The sequence below is a fragment of the Lipophrys pholis genome (genome assembly GCF_963383615.2).
Source record: "Lipophrys pholis genome assembly, chromosome: 12".
Taxonomy (NCBI): domain Eukaryota; kingdom Metazoa; phylum Chordata; class Actinopteri; order Blenniiformes; family Blenniidae; genus Lipophrys; species Lipophrys pholis.
The window spans coordinates 810,669-829,585 of NC_137641.1; the positions used below are offsets into that span (position 1 = coordinate 810,669).

Sequence of the window (18,917 nt, forward strand, 5' to 3'; positions counted from 1 at the left end):
GTTCTTTGAACTCCTTCTGCAGGTCTGGGTGTTTGTCCTTCAGGAGGTTAACAGGTTAGTAGTGTAGCAGGTTAGTAGTGTAGCAGGTTAGTAGTGTAGCTGGTTAGTAGTGTAGCAGGTCAGTAGTGTAGCAGGTCAGTAGTGTGGCAGGTTAGTGCTGTAGCAGGTTAGTGCTGTAGCAGGTTAGTAGTGTAGCAGGTTAGTAGTGTAGCAGGTTAGTAGTGTTTCCACTCTGGACCAGACGTGTTCTCTAACACTGTTTACACAGTGGAGCTTCAGTGTTCATGGAGACACCGTGCTCTTTTGTTTTGAAGCCAAAGTACTTCATATAGTACTTCTAGTACCTGTTTTTTCTACTAGTTGCGGCCTTGTGGATGTAGCAGCAGCCATTGTTTCCCTTCTGTCTCTCTCTCTCTCTTTCTCCAGACTCTTGGTCTTTGCTGCTCCGTTAGTGATGCCCTCTATTTCTTTTTACAGAGTTTCCACGGGTCGTTTGAGTCCGTTAGGCATGCTCACTCTCACATGGACGCAAGCGCCATGTCATTTACGCATGCGCATCCAGTATTCTTTTCAAAGTACAAGCTCGGTTGGGAGAAGATTGTTTTTGAAAATATGATGTTTTGACTTTTATTTTGAAGTTGTGTCCAGGAATGTTGTTGGTAAATATGGTAGAGTATGAAGCGCTTATTCCGTTGCAGATCTCGGGTCGGAGCGCAGGAGCGCTCGCGCACCCCGTCTCGGAGAACCCGGAGTGCAAAAAAAAGAAAGAAAAGAAAAAAGAAACCGGAGCGCTGCACTTTCGATTGTCCAAGATCTCGTAAAGAGCTGTCAATATCTTGCGCGCACCCTCCATCAACGATGCTCTCCCAGAGGGATCCCCCGGTCATTCGCCACGCTCCCACCTCTACAAGATCGAGGAGGAAAGAGGAGAAAGAGGAGCAGCCGGCCGACGCCCCCCCATAGAGAGACCGCCTCTCCTCGCTGCAAATTACAACAGTGACGCTCCGGGGCCACTTAAAAAAAAAAAGAAGAAAAAAATAGATACCGGAACCAGCCGGCCCAGTATAGTATCGTTTTAAAGGCGTCAGTCCCGCAATACCAATACAGTACCCTAGTAGGTTTGGGTTTTTTTTTTTTTAAATCAGATTTTTGTTTTTCCCACTAAATGCTGTTGTACCGTCACTAAATTATGTATGTTTATGTCTGAACAATAGTCTGGGTAATAATGTTTAGGAGGCAACAACAAAATCACTGTTGTTCAATAAACCAAGAAAAAATACTTCTAAATACATCTGAAAGCAACAATTCAGCTTCACCGCCTAACATTTCAGCAGAATCCCACTGCAGAAGAAAAAAACTGTTTACATGAGCGTTAGGACACCCACACATCAACACGACTGGTGTCTGGGTTCAGGTGTGCTCCGATCAGTCAATGGATGAAACATCGCTCGCTTCAAGACTCCAGCGTGACACTCCTGCACCTGACCACACCTCTTTCTCTGCCTCATGTGACAGACTGGAAATCCTAAACAGTCAATCCGTCTTCACCTGAAGTGACCCTCACTTCTATTTGACTTTCAAGTCACCATTCAAATTTGCAGTCATTGTTTCCAGGGTGGGACCTTTTTGTCCAAACAGGAACATTTCCCTAATCAGAAGCACTCAGACCTGCTTTGTCTACACTAGAATAGCTTCAGTCCTTGTTTATGGGACCTTCGTCAGGCTGCTGCCACTGCGTTCACACACACACACACACACACACACAACACCAACACCAACACCACCCATCTTCCAGGGTTCATCCCATCCGACTGTCCATCTGTCCAGAACAGAGCTCGCTTCTGGTTCAACCTGTCGCAGGTTAAACACCGAGAAACGGACAATCACAGAAGCACACAAACACACACAGACTTTTTTGAGTTTCCAATTGAGGGAAAAAGCAGGTCTTCGGACTGTGAAGAGAAGCTTAAGTACCTGGCAAAAAGCCAAGAAGAGAACGTTTGAGGTCTACACAAAGACGTGATCTAGAATCCATGCTGTCAGAGGACAGTGCTGACCCTATCCTGGCTATTTAAATGACACTTTGTGGTATTACAGGTGGCTCTCATTTCATGAGTATTCCATTGCTATCGAGAAAGTGAGGCAAAATGTCTTAATCTTACTTTATTTTTTTTGCTTTTGTGAACATTAAGCTTACTTCCTCAAAGAAAGGAATTGTACAGTACCTTTCAAGGCTGCAAACGTCCTCCACTCAGAGGAATGAAATTCAACCAAATCAATCTAATTGGTAAACATGTCCCTTAGTTATCATGGCTCAGGCATCTAATTGCATAAATGAAAATATTTAGTTGGGAACAGGTACTGCGAGTTTACTGTGTACAGCAGCACAAAGCTCACCTAGTTTCAGTCGAATGCCAAGCAGATCTTTTGGATTAGGGAGGAAATATAATAAGTCAGCTTTAGCCCCAACAGTTTGTAATATTTGACGGTTGCAAATCAATTCAAGATTATGGATCTGATTGGAAATTCAATGCCCGTTATTTGAAGGCTAATGAGGAACTTTGCAGACAAATACAAGTGTAAGTCCATAAATGCCACTGCAATTAAAGTTTAGTTTTGTACAAACAAATAAGGTGGTCCAATAAAAATACTTGATAATTATTATAGATGCAAGTTGTGGCTCTTTTGAAGTTCAATGAAGTCAAAAATAATGATGGACTAAATTTCAGAACAAAACAGCTAATAACATAAGTTTGAGCCTGATATTAATATGGTGACATTTTCTTAGATATAATTAGAGGTTATTGGATTTGTCTTCAAGTCTTGCATAGGGGTGTAACAACACATCCATCCACATCGATTCATTTATTTATGATACAATTACATCGACGCACAATGACATCGACTCATAATCATCTTTAAGATACGCCTTTATTTTGAAATTCATGTAGCACGTCTGTACGTCAGCGTCACCATTTCCTGCACACTCTCTCCACCTTCACACAACCTGCACGGCGTTGTCATGGCGAGCGCGAGCAGCCTAAAAAAGGCAGACATACGCTCACCTCTTGGAAATAAATCGGCGCGATGGAAATATTCCGGATTCCGACGGAAAGACGGCTCAACAGACAAAACTCAGGATGTAAACAGTGTCAGTGGGAGTTAAAATACTCGGGAAACACAATGAACTTGGCCGGACACCTAAAGAAGAAGCACAGGCTCGACCTGCATGCTGGCTCCGCTCTGATACCTGAAAGACCTCTGAAATAAAAGTCAAATCATATTCCAGTAGTTTTTTGTGAGTTGATATGAGTGTAAATGATTGTGTGAGACGGGCTCATGATATCACATCAATCCATCGATTGGGAATTGAAATCGTATCGTGACAGACCGTGATATCGTCATCGTATCGTATCGTGATGAAGCTGGTGATTTACTCCTCTAGTCTTACATTTCAAATTGTACCATTTAAGTTAAGAAAGAAATTAAATTAAAATAAAGATGAACATTAGTGGAGCGAATTCTCTGAACTGGAATGGTTTAAAACGATGTTGTCAGGGGGTTTTCCCATGCCAATAAAAAGACCAACATCTCAGTGTGTACATCAACAGGATTGACATACATGAAGTTCAGACTAAACAAAGACTCAGAAAAGGTGTAGACCCGATATCGGATCTTAGAATCTGTGTTTCATTACCTGCTTTAAAGGTCCTGAACCAAAGTAGGCAAATAGAATTGGAGGAGGAGGAGGAGGAGGAGGATCAGGAGGGGAGGATGAGGAGGAGGAGGAGGAGGAGCAGGAGGGGAGGATGAGGAGGAGGAGGAGGAGGAGCAGGAGGGGAGGAGGAGGAGGATCAGGAGGGGAGGAGGAGGAGCAGGAGGGGAGGAGGAGGAGGATCAGGAGGGGAGGAGGAGGAGCAGGAGGGGAGGAGGAGGAGCAAGAGGAGCAGGAGGGGAGGGGAGGAGGAGGAGCAAGAGGAGCAGGAGGAGCAGCAGGAGGGGAGGGGAGGAGGAGCAGGAGCAGGAGGAGATGGCATGCTTTTTAATGCTAATGCTAGGCTAGTTAGCTTAGCATATTAGCATGTGAGATAAGACCAGATTCCAGGTCAGGGACACCAGGGGAGGAACCTGTGTGATTTTCAGGTACAGAACATTTATAAGGGGCCGGAGGGCGAGGTCCCGTCCGACGCTGCTTGCAGCTTTATTTTCTACACGTTTCATGTGGGCTGTTAAATAGACAGTTGAATTAATGTTCTGAGATGGAATGAAGTTCAACTATGTTCAACTATGAATCAAAATAAAAAAAACAACATGATGACTGTTGGATAGCATCATTTTTACATGTTTAAATGGAAGATCTTTAAATTATACAAAAAAAAAAAAAAAGACAATTGGATCAACAAAAGAGTCTCACAAGGCTTCAAAAGGTTTCTATCAGTTTTGTGAACAAGAAAGACAAGTTGGGCAAAATTTCTTTTTTTTAAAGAATCATTCAGTGAAGTAAACTGACCGCAGAATGAGCAATACTCCAAACAAGAACGAAAGTCTAGACCCAAGCAATCCATCACTTTAGCTTCTAATAGGTTCTATTATTTACTTGATATAATGATAACATATCCAAATGTGCCTTTAATTCTCTTCAAGGACCCTGCAGGTGAGTAAAAGCATATTAAAAGATAGTTTATTCTGCTTCCTAAGTGTTTAGGATGACTGTTCAACTTGTAATAAGGAATAGAAACACTCCAAACAAAATCATAATAGTAAGTGTATGATTAACATTTTCAGGATTGGTTAGAGTCATGAGACTTTTACAGGTTGACAGCTTTTCATCCAAACATTTTTAAATCAAAAATATCATCCAAGATGGCAAGATTGATAGAGTCTCAGAAAGTGGAAATTAAGCTTTACATTTCTCAAAACAGGGTTTCTGTCAGTTTTGTTATCCCAGAACTCCAAACATTAGTATTTCTAGACAGGGAGAGTAGGATTAAGTAAGTGAAAATAAACCCAGGTGAAACTCTGACAACAACCTGAACAACGGAGCTGGAAAGACAAAGGTGAATTCATTCAAAACCAGAACAGGAACATGGACCTGAGGTGACACTCCATGAATCATCTCTTAGTCCCTTTTGTTGTTGTCAACGTGGTTCAGTGAATAAGCATCATATTAAAAGTACACATAAGCTTCAGATTGCATATGAATTCCCATTAGGAACACTGACAGAAGCTTGCGCAGCGTGTCATCTTTGGGGTTACCAGATTCAGGTTCCTACATGTTTTGTGGGAATTTGGGAGATTGGTGTTTAAATCAACATTCCTGACATGTCAAACAAGGTTTACATCAATTAAGTAATGATAGTCCTCGTGCGCGTTTTCAAGCCTTAGAAACTGGAAGACCTTAAATTTAAAAATGTGTTTTTCACAAAATAATAACCAACTAGAGTAGGAGAGTATGTAAAGAAGCTTACAAAACGAATTCCAACAAGTTGCGGTCGGTTTTGTTTTCCCACGACAAACACAGCGTCCCCTCAAGGAAAGGTGAGCGCAACAGACAAAGGTGAGCCTGTGGTAGGACTAAATACCCTCCTCAGGTAAAACCATAACCCATAAACCCCTGTGCGTGTCTTTTTGAGCTGGACTTACTCAGTGTACTCCACAGGTGAGTAGAAAACAGGTAGAAGTGTCGCTCAGTCGGTGTCCAGCGCGCTCTGGCACCGCACCATGTCTGACTCCTCTTCCGGCTTTAGGAGAGTCTCCTGCGGCGGCTCCACGCCCTGCTTCGCCCAGCTTCACCTTCTTCCGCCTCCTCTGCCCCGCAAGCAGCCCGCAGAAACCCGTTGAACCGGTTAGACGTATCGTGCGCGCCAAACAACAGCCAGCTGCGTAAAGTACGCGTGGCATTCAGCAGAAACGCGCAATGCTTCTGGTCACCTGTCTGCCAGGCAAAGGTGTGAATGCATCATTTCATTAAAGCAGATGGAGGGCAAACAAAAGTGGGTTCACTTGTTGTTGTAGTTGTTGTTGTTGTTGTTGTTGTTGTTGTTGTTGTGACCTTCAGATATCGGTCTAGTCCTGTGCACAATTATTTCTTGTCCTTTTTTTTTTTTTTTTTTTTAATTGTTCTTAATTTATTAAATGAATAAAGTAGGATTCCTACTAAAAATGTACGTGCACCCAAAGATGAAAATTGCGTGCACTGCACGCCCCCAAAAACCATTTGGATCGGTAAAACAATGCATCTGCACATCTGCACATCTGTACGCACTTTCCAGCTGGAAGGCTGACAGTTCAGGCCCCGCCCTCAACACGCCCACTTTCTACCATAAATGGTCAATGCAAAGTTCCTCATGAATATTTCTGAATCTCAATAAACCTGCTGGGAACATCTAGAACCCTGCAGCTTGGCTGTTCATGATGACGAAGATCTATAAGTCTAATATGCGAAGACATTAAATGTATGAAATGAATCTGGCTTCAATTTTACACTTCACCATCAGCGCCGCCGCTTTCTCCCGTCTCCAAAATGTACGTGCACAAGGTCCAAAGGTGGAGTACTGGTACGCACATTGTCTCGCAAACTTACATTTTTTTAGATCACAAACTTTGCTTGGGAAGTGGCGTATGCATCTTTCGGGACTCATTTTGTGTGTAACAATCTTTATAAATGAGACCCCAGGAATCTTTAAAACAGAGCGAAGTTCTTAAAAATGTTGCCCTATAGATTCTCCGAAAAACTCTAAAACCGAGATTGTTGATGTAACGTGCATGTATGAAAACGACACAGGAATTTACGTAACACATCCAGACTTTTTACTAAACTCCTTCAGATAACACTTAACACTCTAATCCAAACCTATAGTCTATTTTTAATAGTTTGACCAGCTTTATATCAAAACTTAGGGTAAACTTATTCCACCGCCCTCCTGCTCTGTGACCAATGAGCTGACAGCATCCTGACACACGAGTATGACAATACAGAATCCCGCTCATCTCATTGGTCGAGATCCAGTTGCTCACGAACAAGATACCGGACAACAGAAGAGCAGAAATGGTGACAAATTTGGATATTACACCTTCGACCAGCAATGCTCCTCTGGAAAAACATCAAAAAGGCTGCAGGAATACAGGAGGAATGAGAAGAAGTCAATTTTTACTTCAGTAACACAAACACTCATTATAACACTAAAGTTAAACCCCTAAAGTTAAAACATATAACAAACCAATTGCATTTTAAAGTGCTAAATACAATGAAGTCCTTTCAACATGTTTACATCATCTACTGCTACATTTGAACACTTCACAAGAATATATATAACAAGAACATGTGGCACTTTTATGTTTCTTTGTTTTGTTTTCCAAACACTGAATAACATGTTTTGTTTTGTTTTGTATTGTTTCCAACAACTCATCATTCACAAGGTCAGCCTATCAGGAGGCTTGTGCTGCCTCTTTGACCTTCTTAGTCCTGGTGTACTGTCCACAGGTCCAGGAGCAGCCTGTGCCCCCCTAGAAAGCTTTGGGGCCGGGGGGGGGGGGGGGGGGGGGGGGGGAACCAGGTTGAACAGACAGTCCATCATCAGAGTGTTCAGGGGCAATGGGTCCATAGAGCCGCCCACGTCGTCCTCGTGTGGAACACTCTGAGGCCCCTTCTCCTCTCCATCCATGTGGACTTGCACGTGATCAAGGTGCCTGCGAACCAGTCTACCATCCCCCAAGTCCACAACCACAGACACCGGACCAGAACAATGGTGAGTAACACCTGGCAGCCATGGCGAGCCATCACCAAAGTTTTTGATGTCAACACAGTCCCCTGGTTTAAACAAACGCTCTTTAGCGTGCAGGTCTCGTCTAGCTTTCTGCTCCTCCAGTGAACCAGCCACTCTGGTGAAGCAGATGCAGGTGAGATTTGGGCTTCCTCCCCTTGAGCATCTCGGCTGGGGTCCAGCCCGTGGTTGAGTGAGGGTGATGCGATACTGGAACAGGAAACGTCACTTCCAGTGAACGACCTGACTTCTTCCGCAGGCCTGCTTTCAGTGTCTCAACTGCACGTTCTGCTTGGCCATTGGAGGCGGGGTGATAAGGTGCAGTACGAATGTGACAGGTTCCATTCTGCTCCATGAACACCTTGAAAACATCGCCTGTGACAGTGGGCCCATTGTCAGTGACAACTGTGTCTGGCAGACCATGAGTAGCGAAAACGCTTCTCAGTGTCTCCGTGGTGACTGAAGCTGTGATGTTTGACATAACGTGTGCCTCCAGCCACTTGGAACGTGAGTCCACTAACACTAGAAACATGTGACCCATAAACGGACCGGCGAAATGCAGGTGAAGTCGGGACCATGGATGGCTTGGCCACTCCCATGGGTGGAGTGGCGCGGCTGCAGGCATCTTTTGGTTTCTCTGACATTGTGGACGTGCCTTTACCTTTTCCTCTAAGGCAGCATCCAACCCAGGCCACCACACAAAGGACCTGGCGAGGCTTTTCATCCGGGACGCCCCTGGATGGGCTTCATGCAGTACTTCCATGATCTGTGTTCTCTCTGGAGGCGGGACAATGACTCTGGATCCCCGCAGGATACAGCTGTCCTGCACACTGAGCTCCTGCTGACGCCTGGCATAAGGCTTGAGCTCTCCCTGCTCCACTACTACTGGCCAGCCAGCGCCTCACCTGTGACAGCACTGGGTCTCTGTCAGTCCACATTTTGATTTGTCTGGCCTTCACAGGGGAGGTAGATAATCTATCTAACAAAAACCCAGTCTCTGGGGGAAGGCTACACTGACTAGGTGTGTCAAGGAGGGGAAGGCGGCTAAAAGCATCTGCGTTTGCGTTTTCACTTCCTGCCTGGTACACTATGCAATACTGGTATGCTCACAGTGTTAATGCCCAGCGTCGTACACGTGTTGAAGCCATGTATGAGGTGCCTTTAGACTCACTAAACAGACCCATAAGGAGCTTATGATCTATAAAGATAGTAAAAGCGCGGCCATACAGATACTGATGAAAACGCTTTACAGCAAAAACTACAGCTAAACCTTCCTTCTCAAGCTGTGAGTCGCCTCTTTCAGCAGCTGTAAGTGTGCGTGACACGTACCCAATAGGCTTCTCTGTACCGTCCTCCATGCTGTGGGACAGGACAGCTCCCACACCTTACGGAGAGGCGTCACAGGATAACACAATTTGCTTGTCCAGATCAAAGTGTACCAGAAGGGGTGCAGAGTGGAACAGTTCTTTTACCTGATTAAATGCTTTTTCCTGAGCTTGTTGCCACTGCCATGCACTCTCTTTGTGTAACAACTGGCAGAGAGTGGCAAGCACAGTAGACAGGTCAGGTAAAAACTTGCCTTAATAATTCACTAGGTCCAAAAATGACGTGAGCTCCGCAACATTCTTTGGGCTTGGACCTTCTTTTATTGCTCTGACTTTCTCTTCCAGTGGAGCCAGCCCTGGACTGTGATCTGATGGCCCAGGCAAGTACCACTTGGAGCTTGGAAACACACTTGCTGCGTTTCAGGCGCAGACCCGCTTCTGACATTTTGTTCAGCACCTGATCCAGATTTTTCAGGTGCTGAACCTCTTCAGTTCTGCCAGTCACTAAGATGTCATCTAAGTAGACCGCGACGTGAGGAATGTTTTGTAGGACGTTGTCCATCGTGCGTTGGAAGATAGCTCGACTGGAAGCGACACCAAACACTAGGCGGTTGTACTTGAACAATCCTTTACGTGTGTTGATTGTCACATATTTCTTAGACTCTTCATCCAGTAACAGCTGCTGGTATGCATGGCTCATGTCTAACTTCGTAAATGTTTGCCCACCAGCCAGGGTGGTTCTAACCAGCCAAATGATCTAACTGACTAAAAGCATCTTACATGTCAGGAGAGAGACCTGGCTGGCACCCCAAACAAAAACCTTCCCACACATACCCCCACCAAGCCGTTACAATAAGATGTCCATCCATCCATCCATCCATCCATCCATCCATCCATCATCCATCCATCCATCATCCATCCATCCATCTTCTCCCTCTTCTCCGTTCCCGGGTGGTCAGTCTGAGCACCGTCACCCAGATCACATTGCACCATTAAGAACCTTCCTGCAGGTGGAGAGCCCACAGGAAGGTGGAGAGCCCACAGGAAGGTGGAGAGCCCACAGGAAGGTGGAGAGCCTACAGGAAGGTGGAGAGCCCACAGGAAGGTGGAGAGCCCACAGAAAGGTGGAGAGCCCACACGAAGGTGGAGAGCCCACAGGAAGGTGGAGAGCCCACAGGAAGGTGGAGAGCCTACAGGAAGGTGGAGAGCCCACAGAAAGGAGGAGAGCCCACAGGAAGGTGGCGCCCGGCGTGGGACATGAACCCTCTACCTTAGAGACTGAGAGTCTCATGCTCTACCAGCTGAGCTGGCCGGGCCATAATAAAATAAAAATAAAATTTATAGGTACTTTGAATCAAGTTTCAAGTTTAAATATAGCACAGTGGCCTGTTATGTTTAAGAAGACAGAGCTTTTTCAACAATTTGTGATTTGAAGCGTGAACTCAATAGTTCATCTGTTCATCCTTACATTTCAATCACAACAAGAGTGTTGACTTGAGTTTGTACTGTAGATATATTGTGTGAGAATTATGCCCTGAATATCCCAAAAGTAGTTTTTTTGTTATACATTTGTAAAGCTATGCACTCACATTATTACAGAGATCCACAGGTTCAGTTGAAGTAACAATGTACTCCATCAGGTTGCTTTCACTACTTAGAGCAGGAGAGTCATACGGCCGGGGGGCTAATCCCAGAGGCCAAACCACCAAGCAAAAGGTCAAACTTTGAAAGAGGTCAACTATCAAACGTAGTTGCTGATATAGAAGTAAAAAGCAACCGAAGTTCATTGGAGCTGTCTGCTTCATCTCACTGTGATAGTAGTTTGGGACTATTGAAATGAAAACACTACACAGGATGTGTGTTTCATGTTTGTGTTTTTCAGCCGTTTGCAGCTGAGGATGCCAAAGGAGGCCTGGGCCTGGAGGCCAGGACCTTATTGTTTTTGTAATGTTTATTATTAGGGACCGAGCAGAAAGGCCGAGGCCAGGACCCTACTGTATTTATAACGTTTCTTATTATTTGTGCCTGCCTCTTTAAGAGGCAACGTGCAAATATTACTATCCTCGGCGGCAGTTTTTTAAAAATATTCTAAATTTTAATCTTATTATTATTCCTTCGGCGCATATCTAGTCCTACACCGTTTGGAGCAGGTCCACGAACACGGTATCCAATGGTGTGTAAACATGGGACAGGTGGACACCTGGAAAACCTCCCAACATGTCCCATTCATAGTGGATGGGACAGGGATCAGGAATAAAATAGGGATTAAATAGGGATTAAATTAACATTAACATTAGGAATAAAATAGGAGCACTAAGTTGAGCTGCTCTAGGCCTAGACTGCTGAGGGGATTTCCTCTCTCCCGTTAAAGGGAGGAACTCTACATTTGGAGCTTCTGTTTCTTGTCTTTCTTTCTTTCTCTCTGTGTAACAACATTACTGGAGCCACCAGATCCTGACAGGAGGGGAGCAGGATCCAGGGGATCAGACCCAAGACTCCCAGAGTGGAGTTACCACGGTCCTACTACCCGACCCCCCCACAGCACCGGGACCCCCCCACAGCACCGGGACCCCCCCACAGCACCGGGACCCCCCCACAGCACCGGGACCCCCCCTACAGCACCGGGACCCCCCCACAGCACCGGGACCCCCCCACAGCACCGGGACCCCCCCACAGCACCAGGACCCCACCGCAACGGCACGGCCCTTAAACTCCAGACTGAGATTAGTTCATCATCAGACCAACGCTCATCATAGACTTTTCTTAGTATTTGTACTTCTCTGGCCTGTCTGCCTCTCTCTCTCTCTCTCTCTCTCTTCTATTCCTCTCTCTCTCTCTCTTCTATTCCTCTCTCTCTCTTCTATTCCTCTCTCTCTCTCTTCTATTCCTCTCTCTCTCTCTCTTCTATTCCTCTCTCTCTCTTCTATTCCTCTCTCTCTCTCTTCTATTCCTCTCTCTCTCTCTTCTATTCCTCTCTCTCCCTCTTCTATTCCTCTCTCTCCCTCTTCTATTCCTCTCTCTCTCCCTCTTCTATTCCTCTCTCTCTCCCTCTTCTAATACTCTCTCTCTCTCTCTTCTATTCCTCTCTCTCTCCCTCTTCTATTCCTCTCTCTCTCTCTCTTCTAATCCTCTCTCTCCCTCTTCTATTCCTCTCTCTCTCTCTTCTAATCCCCTCTCTCTCTCTTCTATTCCTCTCTCTCTCCCTCTTCTAATACTCTCTCTCTCTCTCTCTTCTATTCCTCTCTCTCTCCCTCTTCTATTCCTCTCTCTCCCTCTTCTATTCCTCTCTCTCTCCCTCTTCTATTCCTCTCTCTCTCCCTCTTCTAATACTCTCTCTCTCTCTCTTCTATTCCTCTCTCTCTCCCTCTTCTATTCCTCTCTCTCTCCCTCTTCTATTCCTCTCTCTCCCTCTTCTATTCCTCTCTCTCTCTCTCTTCTATTCCTCTCTCTCTCTCTTCTATTCCTCTCTCTCTCTCTCTCTTCTAATCCTCTCTCTCTCTCTTCTATTCCTCTCTCTCTCCCTCTTCTATTCCTCTCTCTCCCTCTTCTATTCCTCTCTCTCTCTCTTCTATTCCTCTCTCTCTCCCTCTTCTATTCCTCTCTCTCTCCCTCTTCTATTCCTCTCTCTCCCTCTTCTATTCCTCTCTCTCTCCCTCTTCTATTCCTCTCTCTCTCTCCCTCTTCTATTCCTCTCTCTCCCTGTCCTATCCCATGTACTTCTCCTCCCAACCGGTCAAGGCGGATGCCCCCCCCCCCCCCCCCCCCCCCCTTCCAGAGTCTAGGCTCCGCCCCCTTTCTTCCTGAAGAGGGACTTCTTATGAACTGTTCTTCCTGAGAGGGAGTTCTTCCTGGTTTCCTCTGTTGCTTGTTCCTTCTGCTGCTCTGGAAGGTTTAGTTGGGTTCTGTTGTTCTCTATCATTGTAAGAGGTTCTGGAAGGTTTAGTTGGGTTCTGTTGTTCTCTATCATTGTAAGAGGTTCTGGAAGGTTTAGTTGGGTTCTGGTGTTCTCTATCATTGTAAGAGGTTCTGGAAGGTTTAGTTGGGTTCTGTTGTTCTCTATCATTGTAAGAGGTTCTGGAAGGTTTAGTTGGGTTCTGTTGTTCTCTATCATTGTAAGAGGTTCTGGAAGGTTTAGTTGGGTTCTGTTGTTCTCTATCATTGTAAGAGGCTCTGAGATGTTGGTTGATGTGATTTAGAGCTTTACAAAGAAAACTGAATTGAATTGAATTGAATTGAATTGAATCACACACTTTCCCCAGACAGATTACATCGCCATACTTTCAGGTAGAGAGGTGGTTCTCATTTTAAAACGTTGCCGCTCTTGTCCTCTATTCAAATATGTCAACGTATGTTTCACTGCTAATCCACCTTTGAAGCTGTGAGCCTTCAGGTGTGGTAAAGTTTTCAGCCATTTTTACATCTTAACATGAGTGTGTATGTAGTGGGCTAGAGTGGACAGAGTTTCCAAGAGATGCCAGTGGGGAAAACCAAGATGGCGGTGTTGCGGGCGCCGCCATATTTATTTCTTGGTCGCCACCATCTTGAAATGGTGCTATGCGGAAGCATGGACGGAAATGACGCAAAATGACGCGCCGGAAGTGACGTATGTAGAAGCCGACCCACAGGAAGTGACGTATGTAGAAGCCGCCCCACAGGAAGTGACGTATGTAGAAGCCGACCCACAGGAAGTGACGTATGTAGAAGCCGACCCACAGGAAGTGACGTATGTAGAAGCCGCCCCACAGGAAGTGACGTATGTAGAAGCCGACCCACAGGAAGTGACGTATGTAGAAGCCGACCCACCGGAAGTGACGTATGTAGAAGCCGACCCACAGGAAGTGACGTATGTAGAAGCCGACCCACCGGAAGTGACGTATGTAGAAGCCGACCCACACGATGTGACGTATGTAGAAGCTGACCCACATGAAGTGACGTATGTAGAAGCCGACCCACAGGAAGTGACGTATGTAGAAGCCGACCCACCGGAAGTGACGTATGTAGAAGCCGCCCCACAGGAAGTGACGTATGTAGAAGCCGACCCACCGGAAGTGACGTATGTAGAAGCCGACCCACAGGAAGTGACGTATGTAGAAGCCGACCCACAGGAAGTGACGTATGTAGAAGCCGACCCACCGGAAGTGACGTATGTAGAAGCCGACCCACCGGAAGTGACGTATGTAGAAGCCGACCCACAGGAAGTGACGTATGTAGAAGCCGCCCCACAGGAAGTGACGTATGTAGAAGCCGACCCACAGGAAGTGACGTATGTAGAAGCCGACCCACAGGAAGTGACGTATGTAGAAGCCGCCCCACAGGAAGTGACGTATGTAGAAGCCGACCCACCGGAAGTGACGTATGTAGAAGCCGACCCACAGGAAGTGACGTATGTAGAAGCCGACCCACAGGAAGTGACGAAATGGACTGAACGTGAAGGAAGATACGTACACGAAAGCCGACCCACAGGAACTAACATGCGGACCAAACATGCAGGAAGTTACGTAGACGACACGCAAATGCTGGAAGTGACGTGGCGAGACCCACTCGACCTAAATTAAATCGGCGCACATTTGTTTTTTCGTCTTTGGAATCTTCACACGTGTACTGGAAGCTCAACAGAGTAAAGGATTGTCTTCTGTTAAGGTAAACAATATCTTTCTTGTCTCTGTAGAACATATCAGCCTGCACTAATAAGAATGAAATGGGAGCTGAGGTTCTATCAGTATTAATGAGAGGAGGAATACTTTGATAGTTTTGTTAGGAGCAATGTAAGATCAGCTGGAATGTTTATGTTGCTCTTTCTATCTTTGTTCCATGTGTTGGTTTATTAAAAACCTCTTTTATTACCACAAGAAAACTTGCTAAAGTAAATGTGGGTTGAAAAGCTGTTTGTTGAAATGAAAAGAAATGACCAAAGGACCTTCTCACTCCTTCAACAGCATCACTCAGTCCTCCAGCATGGAGCCAGACTCTGCTCAGCCTGGTTGGCTTTTAGTTTGAACTAACAACATGTAACACCTGAACCATCACTCCTCCACCTACATATCTCCCATGAACCATCACTCCTCCACCTACATATCTCCCATGAACCATCACTCCTCCACCTACATATCTCCCATGAACCATCACTCCTCCACCTACATATCTCCCATGAACCATCACTCCTCCACCTACATATCCTCTGATAAAAAGATCACACCTAATCCATCTCATTCCTCAGCCTCTGCCTCGTGAAATGATGTTAGAGTATTACTTTGTCTCCAGCCATTGGTTCTGTGTGTGTGTGTGTGTGTGTGTGTGTGTGTGTGTGTGTGTGTGTGTGTGTGTGTGTGTGTGTGTGTGTGTGTGTGTGTGTGTGTGTGTGTGTGTGTGTGTGTGTGTGATTCAGATAATTCATATTACGTTTTTTTTCTCTGATTCTTTATTTATAAGACATAAAGGAAATGATTTTTTGTTTGTTTTGCAGGATTTTATATCTACATGTTTACATTCTGGAATGGGTGGAGAATGGGTGGAGAATGGGTGGAGAATGGGTGGAGATTGGGTGGAGAATGGGTGGAGAATGGGTGGAGAATGGGTGGAGATTGGGTGGAGAATGGGTGGAGAATGGGTGGAGATTGGGTGGAGAATGGGTGGAGAATGGGTGGAGAATGGGTGGAGATTGGGTGGAGAATGGGTGGAGAATGGGTGGAGAATGGGTGGAGATTGGGTGGAGATTGGGTGGAGGTCACAGTTTGCAGAGGCTGGCTTCATGTCCATTGTGCTGGAAAATCCACCAATGTTCCCAAAGCATCATTCAGCTGTGGATCAACCCCCAAACAGAGAGTACAGGTACTACAGTAGTTGGTTCAGTACTTCAATAGATGCAGGTGGTACGGCAGAATGAGAGAAACACCTGGTGACATATTGAGCTGCTCTCCTTTATGTTGAATAGAACAGTTTGATGATCACCTTGTGAAAACAACATGTCAGCTGATTCCTGTTGTTAAATGACAGGAAGAAATAAACTCCAGTAGTTTTGACTTTAATCAAAGTGTAAATGTCACAGTTGGAGCTGCTTTTTATCTCATTTTAACTCATTTTAATCTGCAGGATGATTGAGGTGTAGAAGGGTGGAGATCCTGACTGTATTCTCCAGAGAGCAGATCAAGGAGAGGGAAACTAACTGTGCTGTTAGTGGTTCTATTCTCTAGAGCTGCTCTATGTTCTGTCTTTGCTCTTTGTCTTCAGATCTTCCATGATGATGTCATGGAGTCGAGGGTCTGTTCAGACAGAATGAACCTCTGGAAGATGTCGTCAGCATCACTTTCCCTGAAGCAGCAGCTCAAACTGAGGACGTTTCCTTTCAGTTTCTACCTAACATCAGTTTGATTTGTCTACTTGTCTTCCTCTGTGTTGCAGCAGATGTTGGAGATGCTGAAGGAGATGGAGGAAGTCCCAGGAATCCAGAAGGAGGACCAGAGACTCGTCCGTTACCTTTTGATGTTTTGCTCCCAGAAGTAAGATGATCAATGGAGGACATCATAGAAGTAGAGTACTCAATACTGTGAGTCTTTGTAAACCTCTCTACCTGCACCTTGTCAAGGTCTTTCAGATCCTCATCATCATCCTGATGAAGGTCCTACAAGGCCTGAGGCAGAGGTCATCATAGCCAGAGGGAGAACGTTCTAACATGTTCTCACAGGGGAACCGACCGGACATGATGAACAAGAGAGTCTGAAGGCCTCAGGGGAGGTAGTAGTAATCCTATATCTTCCTACTACCGGTGATGTAGTAGTAATCCTGTATCTTCCTACTACATCACCGAAAGTGGAAGTAATCCTATATCTTCCTACTACATCCGGTGATGTAGTAGTAATCCTATATCTTCCTAGTGCATCCGGTGATGTAGTAGTAATCCTGTATCTTCCTAGTACATCCGGTGATGTAGTAGTAATCCTATATCTTCCTACTACATCCGGTGATGTAGTAGTAATCCTATATCGTCCTACTACCTCCGGTGATGTAGTAGTAATCCTATATCTTCCTACTACATCCTGTGATGTAGTAGTAATCCTATATCGTCCTACTACCTCCGGTGATGTTGTAGTAATCCTATATCTTCCTACTACATCCGGTGATGTAGTAGTAATCCTATATCTTCCTACTACATCCTGTGATGTAGTAGTAATCCTATATCTTCCTACTACCTCCGGTGATGTTGTAGTAATCCTATATCTTCCTACTACATCCGGTGATGTAGTAGTAATCCTATATCTTCCTACTACATCCTGTGATGTAGTAGTAATCCTATATCGTCCTACTACCTCTGGTGATGTTGTAGTAATCCTATATCTTCCTACTACATCCTGTGATGTAGTAGTAATCCTATATCGTCCTACTACATCCTGTGATGTAGTAGTAATCCTATATCTTCCTACTACCTCCGGTGATGTTGTAGTAATCCTATATCTTCCTACTACATCCGGTGATGTAGTAGTAATCCTATATCTTCCTACTACATCCTGTGATGTAGTAGTAATCCTATATCTTCCTACTACCTCCGGTGATGTAGTAGTAATCCTATATCTTCCTACTACATCCTGTGATGTAGTAGTAATCCTATATCGTCCTACTACCTCCGGTGATGTTGTAGTAATCCTATATCTTCCTACTACATCCGGTGATGTAGTAGTAATCCTATATCTTCCTACTACATCCTGTGATGTTGTAGTAATCCTATATCTTCCTACTACATCCTGTGATGTAGTAGTAATCCTATATCTTCCTACTACCTCCGGTGATGTAGTAGTAATCCTATATCTTCCTACTACATCCTGTGATGTAGTAGTAATCCTATATCTTCCTACTACCTCTGGTGATGTAGTAGTAATCCTATATCTTCCTACTACATCCAGTGATGTAGTAGTAATCCTATATCTTCCTACTACATCCAGTGATGTAGTAGTAATCCTATATCTTCCTGTGTTCACCTGATAGTAGAGAGAAGCTGCACTGCTGTTGCTCATCACCATCTAATCTACTGGAATCTGTACATTTATATTTGCATAATTTCTCTAAAATCCAGAATATATTGATAGTGTGACACTGAGAAGTTAATCCATGTATTTACTTCCAGAGTAACTATTGTACCTCCCTATTATCAGGGGGTCCAAGTCACTGCTTAAAAAGTCTTCAACTAATTCTAAAGATCTTAAAGAACTGCTGGTCCCAGATCTCCCCAGAAGAACTCTTGGTTCTCAGAGTGCTGGCTTACTGGAGGTTCCTAGCTTTTCTAAAAGTAGAATGGAGGCGGAGCTTTCAGCTTTCAGGTTCCTCTGATGTGGAACCAGATCCAGTTTCAGTTAAAGAGTCTGACACAGCCTCTCATGTTCAGGTTAGGATGAAGACTTTTCTATTAAAGTTTCCAGTGAGAGCTGCTTCAGGACACCTGAGACCATTTTCTAGTGAAGCTGCCAGAGGTTCAGACTGCTGGAGGACCGGAACTGAGCTTCTGTCCTTTTTATTCTCTATTACATGTCACTATTACATGTCACTATTACATGTCATTATTACATGTCACTATTACATGTCACTATTACATGTCACTATTATTACATGTCACTATTACACGTCACTATTACATGTCACTATTACATGTCACTATTACATGTCACTATTACACGTCACTATTACATGTCACTATTACACGTCACTATTACATGTCACTATTACATGTCACTATTACATGTCACTATTACACGTCACTATTACATGTCACTATTACACGTCACTATTACACGTCACTATTACATGTCACTATTACACGTCACTATTACACGTCACTGTTACA

The 18,917-nt window shown here is 44.8% G+C and overlaps 1 protein-coding gene across 1 annotated transcript in view; it reads right to left on the minus strand.

Annotated features, from left to right (window-relative positions):
• atp8b1 (ATPase phospholipid transporting 8B1) overlaps positions 1 to 5,745 on the minus strand; it is a 95,002-nt gene extending 89,257 nt beyond the window's left edge. Inside the window, exon 1 of the mRNA XM_080477493.1 lies at positions 5,644 to 5,745. The gene's annotated coding sequence lies outside the window, so the exon portion shown is untranslated. The remainder of the gene's footprint in view (positions 1 to 5,643) is intronic.
• Positions 5,746 to 18,917: the final 13,172 nt, after the last annotated feature.